Source organism: Dermacentor variabilis, chromosome 9 (assembly GCF_050947875.1).
Source record: "Dermacentor variabilis isolate Ectoservices chromosome 9, ASM5094787v1, whole genome shotgun sequence".
Taxonomy (NCBI): domain Eukaryota; kingdom Metazoa; phylum Arthropoda; class Arachnida; order Ixodida; family Ixodidae; genus Dermacentor; species Dermacentor variabilis.
The window spans coordinates 24,387,590-24,401,195 of NC_134576.1; the positions used below are offsets into that span (position 1 = coordinate 24,387,590).

Sequence of the window (13,606 nt, forward strand, 5' to 3'; positions counted from 1 at the left end):
CGTGCTAAACAGGAAGCTCGGAGAAACCCGCTCCTCATTGTTGGCGATTTTAACTCTCTAAATCAACTATGGTGTCACACTACTTCCCCACCTAAAGGACGAGCTTTATGGACACACATTCAGGATCATCAACTCACCCTCCACAATGACTTCGACACACCCACTCGCTTAGGAAATAGTGTCTCCATAGATACATCACCAGATCTCACCCTCACCTCTCGGGTTAACTTAACTAAATGGGAAAACCTTCAAATCAATTTTGGTAGCGATCACTACGTCATACAGATTTCTGTTACTTTCTCTCACAAGCCCTTTCACACTCTGCCTCCCAAACTTACGGATTGGGACAAATTTCGGAAAACTCGCGCAAATATAGCTCCCAATCCCATTCTTGATCTACAGCAACGGATTAGTCAACCCCAAACGGACGTTGATAATCATACAACAACTAAGTCACCTGATGCTCCTTTTCAAACAGCTGATACCAAACTATTACACATGAAGGAATCACTATTAAAGCGGTGGAAAAGACGCCGCCATAACCGCAGACTTCGCATCCGTGTAGCTAGACTTGACGATGACATACAAGCATATGCGACCCAACTAGTTAATCAACAATGGGGCCAAGTATGTGAGAGCATGCATGGTAATCTCAGTAGTAAAAAGACTTGGCAACTGCTGAGACATTTGCTTCATCCCTCGACCTCGCGCGCAACACAGTCACTACATCACTCAATTATTGCACAAACACAAGGATAATATTCCTCATCTTTTTCAGGAGCTTGCACGATTACATCTCCCTCCTACCACAACTCATGAGAATTCAGATTATACAGGCGAGGTTAATGAACTACTCGACGCCCCAATAACGAAGGCAGGAGTTCTACATGCCTTAGCTTCCCTTAAAACTACATCTGCTCCCGGTATAGATAATGCAAATAATAAATTACTCCGAAATCTGGACGATAAATCAATCTCCGCCCTCACAGAATACTATAACCTTTGCTTCGATAACAGCGCCCTTCCGAGCTCATGAAAAATTGCTAAAGTAATCTTTATTCCCAAACCCAATAAACCCTCTGACATAGCTAATCTTAGACCTATTTCCCTCACGTCATGCTTGGGCAAAACGCTCGAACATGTCATGCTTAATCGCTTCAATAAATACGCGGAAGACAATCAGTTATTCCCGCCAGAGATGATTGGCTCTCGCCAGTCGCTTTCTTGCCAGGAGGCCATGCTAAGGGTCAAGCACGACCTTCTCACTCCTACATTTAGTAAAGAGACCCAAGCCATCTTAGTACTCGACCTTCGCGGTGCATTCAACAACATACATCATGGATCTATCTTACGTGAATTGAATGTTATTAACTGGGTAGAAAAATGCATGGCTACATCCACGAATTTCTTACCAATCGGAGAGCTGTCATAAGTCTCAATGATCAAACTTTGCCCCCAATCACCCTACGTCGCTTTGGCACTCCTCAGGGATCTGTGCTCTCGCCGTTTCTATTTAACCTAGCTATTAGGTCTATTGCTGGGAAGCTAGCACAAATACCGGATCTCCAATATTCTTTATATGCAGACGACATTACCCTATGGATTAAGGGTGGCTCGGATGGCTACGTTCAAGATGCCTTACAAGAGGCTGCAGACGCAGTGGCTACGAGAGCCGGGTTCATGAACTTCGAGTGCTCGCCCACCAAATCTGAGCTGTTACTTCTATCCGCAAATAAACGAGTTACGCCGAACATTCAGATTAACATTAACGGGAAGCAAGTTCCCGTCAACGGGAAGCAAGTTACCGTAGTAGACAAAATCCGTGTACTTGGCATGCACATTCAATCTGATAGACTCAATACGTATACACTTCAAACGGTTACTGCCAGCGTAGGTCATACCACACGGCTAATAGGAAGGGTGTACAATAAGCGCGGAGGTCTCCGTGAGGCAGAATTGCTAAGACTGGTACAGGCGTTTTCTGTCAGCAAAATCACATTCTCCCTTTCCTATCTCCACTTAACTAGGGCCGAGGAAGATAAAGTTAGTTCACTGATACGCAGACTCTACAAATTAGCCCTTGGAGTGCCAAGTAGAGCTTCTACTGAGAGACTTTTGGCTACAGGTACCTTGAATACTTTAAGTGAGCTCGCAGAAGCACACCTGACCGCTGAATACCAGCGCTTATCGAACACCCACACTGGTAGGCACATCCTAAACTCCCTAAGTATTGCCCCAGCACCCATGACCGATGAGAAATTCAATATTCCACACTCGATACATGAGCACTTTCATATACCTCCTCTCCCTAAGAATATGCACCCTGTTCATCACGAACATAGAAGGCAACAACGAGCTAAAGCCCTGCAGAAAAAGTTATTTAACTACAAGGACGTGCTCTATGTCGATGCCGCAGAGTATCCGTGTGGACACAAATTCGCCATATCAGTCGTTGACTCCATTGGCAGTATTGCGACGGGAGCATCCATTATAGCCTCTTCGGAGGAAGAGGCAGAGGAGGCGGCGGTGGCACTCGCCGCAACAATACCCAATTACTCTGTCGTAGTAAGTGACTCCAAAACTGCGGGTAGGGTTTGCAGGACAGCCCTAGCCATTCTATCTCACAATCCGCCAGCCCAACTTCTGAGTTTAATCTGGACACCTGCTCACGCAGGCCTAATCGGCGATGAAGCGGCCCACCTAAGTGCTCGAGCTTTCACCAACCGAGCACAGGCTAGACTAGGGGACGGTTCAGACGCCAATAATCTCCCTCCAGCATTCACCTCCAAAGACAAATTACTTACATACCACGACATTTTAGGGCATCACCGCCTAGGTCGCCTAACCCTACCTCCTTTAATGATTGGGTCGTCACGCAAACACGAGGTACTATGGCGTAAACTATAGACTCGCACTTTTCTATCTCCTGCCTTACGTCACAAAATTCACGCGGGAATATACCCTACCTCAGCCTGCAAGTTTTGTCCTGCTAGCAGAGCGGACCTTAACCACATTGTGTGCCAATGCAAGAACCACTCCCCTCCCCCTAACCTTTAAATGTTAAAGTTAGATGTTAAAGTTAAAGGGATGTTAAAGTGTGGCAACGGCCGGCATTGTGGTCGCAAACACACCGGCACGCGCACCTTGGAACGGTGAAAGTTAACGACGTCCGTAACCATTTCACGCATACAGCTAAATGCCAGCGCTGGTATTTCAGCTTTATTTTTCCGAAAATGGAGACTCAGTGGTCGTGCACGGCTAATGAACCAAGAGCTATAGGCAGATTTGAGGTTTGAGCATCTTCGCTAGGCATAACTAAAGTTTCATGTTAAGTCGAGTTAAGATTTAAGTAGTAGGGAGCTGTGGGAGGCTGCCATGCGCAGCTACAACCCCGAACTTCAGGAAGCTATCCTGAGGTGGGCTGAGGTGGTAGAGGAGGCCTACCGCGCGTAGGATAACCTCCCTCGCCTTCTTCCCGCACCCCCTTTCCCTTTAAGATGGGATAAATAAAGTTTTCTCTCTCTCTCCTATTCTGCTAAGAATAGGCGGCTTGCTCAAGGGCCGATGTTGCATGTCACCGTTAGCGACTGGCCGGCGCGTATCCCATCCACGAACAGGGCTCAGTGCAGCGACGTGCTTGTTCGAGAAAGCGACGGTGGTACCAGCACAACTGCCGCGGCGAGTCTCAGGTGCACTGCGAAACTGTGAAGCCGAATGGTTGCGCCGAAGTTGGTCGTCAATGTTGCCGCCAGTCGTCAGCTTCTCCAGAGCACGTTTAAGGCGGTCGACTCTTTCCTCCAGGCGCGAGAGTCGGTCTCCTGGCTCCGAGACTCTAGCAGCGGCGATAGGTAGTTGTGCCGAAGACGAGCAGTCGCATACGCGGTCACTGAGTGCAGCTAACGGATCGAGACTCGTCTCGTCGGAACCCGCCAGCACCATGTATGCGGACTTTTGAGACGCGCCGCAAGAACAACTCGCGGAAAGTTTGAAGCTGGCTCTCGTTTGCGGATTGGCCACTCAGCAACTGACGCAACCGGTGCAGGAGTTGTGGCGGTCGTGTCGCCGAGCTCCTCGGATAGGAGTTGTTGGAGCCTACTCTGTTGCGACGGCTAGAGGCGCTGCAGGAACGTGCTTTTCAGGTCGTCGTATACGGTGGCCGAATCAAGTCGTCTATGGCTTGCTTCGATCGACTGGCTTAATTCAAAAGGAAAAGCAGGTTTGCCGAGTGGCAGTGGTGGCGCCGTAGTCGGGCAGCCGCTTCGGTTCGAGCAAGGGCTCGTGACCACTACAACGAGTCAAACTGGATTTCTGGAGCAAGGAACAATCACGCCAATGGCGGGGACAACGAAGCGACGGATGGCCGGTAGCAACATGATCATGCGCCACAACCTGTAGTGGGAGCCCTTGGTCTTATCAGTGCAACGCCATAGCCACTACGTCACCACAGCGGGTATTTTAATCCTTGGCGACGAACGAACTTCACTAACGAAAATTTGCTACATACCTAACAAAATGACCCATCGTACATCCATAAACGAATAACTACATGTGAACAAAATTCAACCACCACTGTGCAATCACTGCAGCCTGTGGCATGTCAACTTTTGACTGTCTGTAAGGTGCAGCATCTGATTGTTTTACATATCTTAATGAATATTCTGCCTATCCTCAGATCCTTCCTGCCTTTATTCAGAACATTTATATTTGCTTAGCCCTCTTAGAGCGCAAAATTTATTGTCCCAAAGAAGCGAGTGCTCGTAGTGTAACGATTGGCACCCATTTTAACTCCTTGCATTCAAGCTGTATTGTACTACATTATTTATACCACGGTCGACCCAATTACGATAGACCTGGATAACTGCTTACAAAAGCGCGTTTATAACGTAGCTCTGGAGTTCAGCGTTCTCATTTGAAATGGTCCTCGTGGATAAGCTAAGAGTAATAAAATGTTACGGTAATGCTGTCGCGTTCCACTCTTGAAGGCGAAGCTTAAGCATCCTCCAATATTTTGGTAACCCCATGCTTGAATATATTTCAAGTCTCTAATCCATAGGGACAGTCGTAAAAAAAAAAAAACCACAGATCTCACGAAATAAAAAGAAATCGTAGCCTGGCCTATAGCGCCGAATATGAAGTGACGCAGCCCACATCTGCGCGTTCGACCAATACAATGCGCTGAGTTCTATGCTCGGCGTATCTGCCGCGGTCTCTGCACTACTGCTAGCGTCGAGAGTAGAACACCGGGCCCTGTTTTTATCCTTTCTTTCCTCCCGATGCCCTCCTACTTCCTTCCCCGCAGCCAGCTGACGACGGCGTCCTTGCGCGGCGGCGCTGGCCACGTGACAGCGGCCGGAGCAGATGGCGACCGCAGCGCTGCAGCCCGCCCGCCACTCTCGCCCGCTGCGCTCGCGACCTGCCCGTAGGCGTTCGCAGTGGGCGCCGCCCGCCGCCGTAGCCGCAGACGACCGCTTCGAAAGCAGCAGCGGAGGTCGCAGAAGAACGAGCGATCGAGCCGAAACGTCGTCCTCGGCGCCGCGCGGTAGGAGGATAAGTGGCCAGCGGCCAGCTGTGCGCGTTTCGGCCGTTTGGGTGCGGTGACCGGCGCATCGGCGTCGTGCGGATTCCCCAGGGATACGTGTGCCTGTGTGACCCAAGCCGGACCGGCGTTTGGATACCATTGGGCGCCACTCGACTCGACAGATAAACGTGAGTATTGTCGCGGTCCCCTGATCGGCGCTCGTGTCATCTGGCAGACGTCCGACGACTACCTTCCTCGGTGATATTTACAAAAAAAATCACTACAATTAGCGAGCGATTCAATGGGCCTGCGACAGACATTTGGCTCGCTTTCCCAGCGACTTGTTTAGCGTCCTCGTGGCGTTGAAAGGGGACCAATTCAGTTTTCTTCCCACGGTCAGCAATGATAGCGACGCTACCGCGCGCGTGTCCTACATGTCATCGATTTTTTCCTTTTTTTTTTCTTTCTTTACTCTTCGTAACGCTTATTTGGGTACTTGCATAAGCCCTCAACTGACACAGTTATGGCCACATGAGCCTCGTGAGTGTGGGAAGCTACTTTAGTAGTGGGCGATATGCAGAATAACTGTGTGTTCGCGTTTTTCCTAACTTGTGCTTGGGGGATACACTACTGTTTCTCTGTTTCCGTTAATCGCAACCTTCAGAGGGAGTGCAGTTGAGAAACATCTTCTGCGCAGAAAACCTGCCCAAATAATAGTATGCGTGTCCCCATGAATGTGAAAAAAAATATTAACGATAAATGATACTCGTATTACTTGAATACTTGGAGACAGCGCGAAAAAACAGGATAACACTGGAAAGCACGAGCGGAGTCTTGTTTTGTGCCGTTTGTTCGTGCTGTTCTGAAGAATTCACATCTATATGTGTCAACAGGCTCAGTTTACGCACCTTTTGCAATTTACATGCATAGTGGCGGAGCAAATATCATTGAACGACACAGCAACCACATACGCTTTTCTAATATAAGCTGGAGTTTCACTACAGGCACCAGTGCGTTCTTTAATTGCTTTTCTTCTTATTTCTTCTTTGTTTAATTTGACAGTTTAGTGTTGATTATGTGCAACTTTCACAATCTTCGCTAAAGTTCTTGCCAACAGCACCGGCCGTACCTGAATGACGTCATTAACCTAAGGCCATAAAAGCAGGGGAGCGCCCTTCGCGAGGGCGGACGATTCTCGCGGAGCGAAGCGCTCGTCCACACGTTTCTGCGCGCACGGACGCTCTGTTTCGAAACAGCGACTTCGGTCACTTTATTCGACCGTTGTCTCGTTCACTTCGTGTTGGCTATGGAGACGCGACGACATTTTTTTTTTTATCAGTTTCGCAAGAGACCACGGCTGGCCTTATTAAGAGATGTCTGTAATTTTGCATTCCATCACTATAAAGCCCAGCCGCAATGTTGTTATGACTCTTCATTTATCTTATCTTTATTTTTTTATATGCCCTTGCCTTCAATATAAGCTTAGCCCGCGCATTTCAACTATTTAAGTAGCACGCTCTTTATATGCGCACTCTGTTTGTACAGTACAGAGAATACACGCGCAACACAATACATCAGCGGTATACGTGGCGCATTCTATATCATTGAGTGGTTGCTAGCGCTGGTTCGTGTGTTACTGTAATTACGCTCCTAGGAAGAGCCAGCCACGTTCGCATTCTTCCGTAGAGGCTGTTGCTAACGGAAAGAACGTTTTCTCCAGTACCTGTACCACTAAAATACCCGGTATTTTCCAAAGTCGGCATCTTGCTAATGACAACGTCTTTGAACGCACTCGGCGTCGTTCAATTCGGCGGCAGGGGCGACAAAAGCGACACAAGTCACGCAGCTGCGTTCCGAGCGCATACCTGCGATTCCGCAAACGATGACCTTCGATTCCCGAGGCGCGCGCGTACGCACACTTCCGCCATCGGAACGGAGACGGTCGAGTTTGTGATGCCATCGTGTCTGGGCGAGGCTTGCCTGTACGTAGGTGCAGCGGGCGAGGCTGCGCCTCGATACGTGTGCCGTGCGTGCACTGCGCAGCGTGCCGTACTCGCATTGCCCGGCACAGCGTAAAAGGAGGATGCGAGGCTCATATGCAAGGCTCCGCTTCGCGCTCTTGTTCTTCGCTGTGGGTGTCACGGCTTTCCTGCTTTTTTTTTTTGCTTTTCTGTCTTTTTCTCTTTCGGATGCATTTCACGTTTCCGGCTGCTGTGTCGTACGAGGGATATGCTCCGCATTTATTTTCTGTATATGATGGGAAAACTTCAAGGTTAGCAAATATAGATAACAAATGTTAAAACTTTATTTCTATTTCACTTTTGCGTTTTATTGGAAAGTCTGTAAGGTGCATGATTGTTCATGTTCTCTCACGTAAATCCGTGACAACGCTTAGCCTTGTAAAAGTGCTTAGCCTGAAGTTTACACGCAGATCCGCATCATACTGTAAGCGCTAGATTTTTCTCGGTCTGCATAGAGCATTTGTTTGATCTATGTGCTTCCAGCGCTCACACCCATCAGTGTGAGTGTTCCAAAACAAAACAACGCGACAAAACAAACGTGTCAAAGGGGTTCGGTCAACAGCAAGCGAAGTAGGGAAGCCTCAGTCTACGTCTCGAGAAAAGGACTTCTATTCGTCAGGGCCTTAACGATGAGTGATTTTATCGATCCGTAGGCTCCAGGCCGAGGCTTTCCTTGTTCGCCAGCCACTTTCGATACACCGAAGCATGTCTACTGCGAATGCACGTGGCTAACACCTATGCTCCTGCGGTGAGTGAGAATACGCAGCACAGACCTCCCTGCAAAGCGAAGAAAACAAGCATTGAGCCGAGTAACCTGCGCAAGCCTGGAACAGAGACCTCTCGTAACCAAAGTCATTCCCCTGCTACCTTCGAGAATTATTCTGCGAAAGAAAGAGCGGAACTGTTGTACGCGCACTGACACCAATAGGTGTTGCTTTCGTTCTGAGACTATACATGACGCAGGCGCCCAGACAGATGCATGCTGATTGCAGTCATCCAACATAGGTACACAATGCGCATGCGTGGGTATTTGCGAACGGTAATATCTGTTTTCCGAATGACAAAACTTCAGACAGCATTCCTTCTATTTTAAAATTCTTTAGTAACGTGACCTGCAATGACCGGCCCAACTGTATGTGACCTGGGCCGCGATGTTGTAGCGATGCCTTTTTCCCGATGCTAATGCCTTTCGGCGCTTTTCGCGTGCTCCCAGGCGGAGCGTTGCTTGACCACTCAACTACGTGTAAAGCGGCGAACGGTATTAGCATTTGGAAACATCGCGGCCCGGTACTGCGTGTGTTCTGCTTTATTCTTTGAGATTTGTCATCTTGCTCCTTCTTTCCTTTTTTCTCCCTTTGTCCCTACCTTTCATTTCAATGTTTCTGTCTCCTCCTTTCTGAAGAGTAGGCAGGCGTTGTGCCCCTCCCGGTGGTAGTTGCCAGCCTGCTCCTCGCTTTGCCTTTCCTGTCAAGTGTACATGTGTTTCCAAATCAATTAATAATATTAATTCATCGTTCCATTCCCTCTGTTTGTACTCCGGTTGCTTAAATAGGCCTTCCCATTACTGTAAGAATATTTAGAACACATATCGCAAAAGACAATCCGAAATAAACCGGCGTGGCCATTGCGACTTGAGTGCGCCTTCATACATACGACGCCATCAAACAAACCAGTAACGAATGATTGTCACGTGTGGAAAGCCCAAAGGCTGCTGACCCCATTTAGCGGAAAGGTAAACAACGGCGACTGCAAAGCGTAATGAACGCGCTATGAAAGCCGATGAGGTGGCGAAAATCTCTTTCCGCGGGCACTGACACAAGCTGTCTGTTGCTCTTGCTCTGACGCTGTTGCGCTGGCGCGGGATATTGCGTTGCATCAGATGGACTTTGCAAACAGTGTCAAAAGACGCTTTCAACATCCTTTTTTTGTTTTCTTTGCGTGTAGAAAGACCAAAGCCGGGCGTGTCGAAAGTCTCGCTGAATCAAAGCGGCCGCCTAACGTGCGACTCTGCCAGTTCGCGCGGTGTGTGCGCTTCTTTGCTGCTTGGCGCACGTTGAGCGTGACGCCTGCGGCTTAATCACGCTGAGCAGACGTGGTCGGTGACTGCGCCAGCCGACGCTCTCTCAAGGATGCGGGAACATGCGTGCGCGAACATAAAATGCCCACAGGGCGACAGCGCGAGAACAGGAGAACCGAAGGGCTTGATTTTTTAGTCAAGTAGCAACGTGATGTTTCGACCCTACAACGTGCCAGGGCGCGGGTCTCCTCTCTTCCAGTTTTTGTAGAAACGTACGAGACTTCATTGGGGGATTGAATGCCTGCTCGCAAGATCGCGTGATACGTGAAGCCTGCGTCTTAACGTGGCCTCTGAGATTGCTACGGGGCAAAGATACGCCGGTGCTACCTCGTAGTACCTTTTGTGAATGCGGACCGCGTTTACGTACAACGAACAAGCGACAACAGAAGCAAGAGCTTCGTGGCATTGAGTACATTATGTGTAAGCAGCGGATGCATTCTAAAAACACACCGCAGAATACTTTTGAGGTCGGCGCAACAGCGCTAGCGGACACAACGATCCTTCAGGCGATAAACGTAAAAAGCTGCTCACGCGGTTCACGTGCAGCTGCACCAAAATGCATCTCGTCGCAGACGAGCGGATCCCGACACGTGTCAGAGGAGGCACGAGGCTCGTGTTGTCGTGTTAACATTGTCTGGTGGATGAGCTTGCACATTGACTGAAGTGTGTTTTGCTATTAATTACCATACCCGGTGTGATTACGTTTGTAATCATTACGCTTAACATGAAACTTTAGTTATGCCTAGCGAAGATGCTCAAACCTCAAATCTGCCTATAGCTCTTGGTTCATTAGCCGTGCACGACCACTGAGTCTCCATTTTCGGAAAAATAAAGCTGAAATACCAGCGCTGGCATTTAGCTGTATGCGTGAAATGGTTACGGACGTCGTTAACTTTCACCGTTCCAAGGTGCGCGTGCCGGTGTGTTTGCGACCACAATGCCGGCCGTTGCCACACTTTAACATCGCGAAATGATCACGTCCTGCGTGGAAAGCCACTACGCGATACAGTTTGGTTAAAATGTTGTAGGGTTAGATGTGGGCTTCTTCACCCGTACTCTTGGGACAAAGGAACGACAACACAGTAGTGCAAACAATCACAAGGGCCTTTATTGCACCTTTCATAGATCAATGCCTGCTAGCCAAGTTGCTATCCACAAAACATGACGATGGGCGCGCGACAAATCTAGAAGTCCGACTTACCGCGACCGCATAGCGAGCGAATATGTTCGCCCCATGCTGGATCCCAACGCCTGGTCGTTCGCGTGTACGGTCACGCCAACGGTGGCGCATTCCAAGGCGGCAACGCGAGACGGTCTCGCAGAAGCATGGGTCGGCGCACGCGCAGCACGGCACGTCCGTCCCGCTTGCTTCCCGAACCCAAAGAGAGAGCGCCTTCCGCTCCCGCACCCAAGTAACCCCGCCGGTAGCAGCGCAACACTCGCGCCATCTCTCACGCTGCGCTTCAACCACATCGACCGCCGCGGGCGTCACGCGGCAAAGCGGGATTGCAGGAGATGGGGGAAAACAAGATATCTGGGGATGCGCGTGAGTCGCGCATCCCCACAATGTCAAATAACGAATGTTAAGACAAGCAAACAACAGTTTTGAACGTGTCCCCTGAACCGTCTCAATAATTATACCACTTTCGCAAATGGAAGGATCAAGCCTTCCCAACAGAACAAGTCAAAAACTAGCGATTAGAGTTGCACCCACCAACCGGCCTTCATACTTAACGGTGCCGCACGGACGCCAAGGCACACGGGCATACGCTTCGCAAGAGGTTAGCTGAGCATGAAGTGAGCTACTCGGATAATTAACCTTTTCAGCCGGCCACGCTTGCTATGAGCGTAATGCAAATCGGAAATCGGCTGTGTTCAGCCGCCACTTCTCATGTGTTTATATTACATTTGCCTCGTTTTTGCTGTTTGGCTCTGATTGTCCAGTGACATTGAGCGCGAAGAACTGAGTAAGCCTCTTTGTGTGTGTGTGCGTGTGTGTGCGTGTGTGTGTGTGTGTGTGTGTGTGTGTGTGTGTGTGTGTGTGTGTGTGTGTGTGTGTGTGTGTGTGTGTGTGTGTGTGTGTGTGTGTGTGTGTGTGTGTGTGTGTGTGTGTGTGTGTGTGTGTGTGTGTGTGTGTGTGTGGCGATACTAGTTCTGTGTGCGCGAGCGCTTCCACAGAACATAATTCATAAAGAAGCAGACGGGTCGCAGAGCATATTCATGTTGCAGAGCGCAATTTTTAGTAAAGTGTACATATTATGTTAAAGACCTCGGCGGGTATTCACATACAAAAATGGTCATAGGCTAAAGGCATTCGTAAGAACAGATGCTAGTTGATCCTGATATCAGACATAATATTAGCGCAGGTAGCAGGCTTATGGCTAAGGTCACTTACAAACAAAAGGCTTTGTGAACTGGGCCCCTGATTTTTTGCCCTAATTATTCTAGTGCCGCTACAGCATAAAGCTATTCCAATATCCCCATCTCAAAATTACGTGCACAGAATAATTATGCACGATGTGGATGAACACACAAGCAAGTATTTTTCACCCCAATTCTACATCTTCGTTGCCCTTTGCCCTCGGCTATTGGTGAAAATTTTTCGAAACGGTTCGCTTGGGCTGTCTCTGACGCGACGTTACAAAACCGCGAAAACTCACCACTTCAAAGTGAGGTGCTTGCATGCGCTAAAGATACACTAATAAGCCGAACAAAAGTAACATTTTTTTTTATATCCTGAGGCTGCCCCATTCAGAAACGAACAGACTACGGCTGCCTGCAGATCGCGCTGGCTACTCGGAACTGCTGGCGAGAATAGATTTCTTCGCGTATAATAAAAATTTCCGTGACATTATAACGTTGTCGAGCCCCATCACGATGTGTACATAACTCTGCCAACGCATTTTCACTAAGGATCCGTTTTGGCAGCCCAGCTGCACGCCGCCGTCATCATACACAAAGTAGCGCCAGCTAAGCAAGGGGAAGCGGACCAATAGGATACGCCGGCAGCACTTCGCTCACGCTGTTGTCTACTTTCACTGTACTACCCCAGTCATACCGAAACCCTCTCCAATTCTGCGCACTCCTCGCTTCTCGTCAGCCAATTAAATAAGAAAAATCTTTCACGGTAGGCAATTTCATTCGTTTTGTAACTGAACAAAGGTCATCACCTGTAAACGAGGTGAGCATTTGGTCGGGCTGTTGAAAGAACGTTGCGGCTCAGCGCCCAGGCTTACGTCGTCGGTTACGCAAATGCGACATCACGAGAGTGAAATAAAATCTGAATGGAATAGTTTTACGTCATAACACCCTAGAGTCGCGTCGTAACGTCTCAACATGTAAAGTGCGCTGTAAATTGTTCTTACCTTTGATACAGTGCTGTAAATTGTGCTTACCTTTGATACAGCTAATGTCTACCCTTAATGACAGCCTAAGGAAACCTGCCAGAATAGTTACTATCGCCAGCTGCCGCTTCTTGCCAGCGCTCTCCATTTCGACCGCGCCGTCTGGAGCCGGCGTCGACGCCGCAGCGAATCTTGCATCCTCCGCCCACGGCGCCCTTGCCGCGAGCCGATGCCTCCTGACACAGAAACGGGCGCCCCCCCCCCCCCCCCTTCCCCCGCCACGGTCGGCGGCGAACCCACGCGTCACCGTGCGCAATCTGGATCGCGCGTGTGGGACGCGGCAGCGCGGGCGATCGCCCGGCGATGCGCGCGGCTGCGGCGACTGCGCGCCTTGCCCCCGCGGCTGCTCGGCGCTTTGACGCCTTCGCTGCCGCTTACGCGCTCACGCCTTGCGCCAGCCTCGCTGTCGTGCACTGGCGTGGCGCCTGCTTTGGCTCGAGCAGCGCGTGCAATACAGCGGACAGAGAGAAATAAAAAAAAAAGGAGACGCACTGCTGTCTCTTTTCGTTCTTAATATATGAGTTGCTGTATAAACTACAGTCCCAACGACAAACATTGACTGAGACCAACTGGCACCTTCGAAGAG

The 13,606-nt window shown here is 49.5% G+C and overlaps 1 protein-coding gene across 1 annotated transcript in view; it reads left to right on the forward strand.

Moving 5' to 3' along the window:
- The first annotated feature begins 5,435 nt into the window (after positions 1-5,435).
- LOC142592555 (uncharacterized) overlaps positions 5,436-13,606 on the forward strand; it is a 415,001-nt gene continuing 406,830 nt past the window's right edge. The window contains exon 1 of the mRNA XM_075704064.1: positions 5,436-5,706. The gene's annotated coding sequence lies outside the window, so the exon portion shown is untranslated. The remainder of the gene's footprint in view (positions 5,707-13,606) is intronic.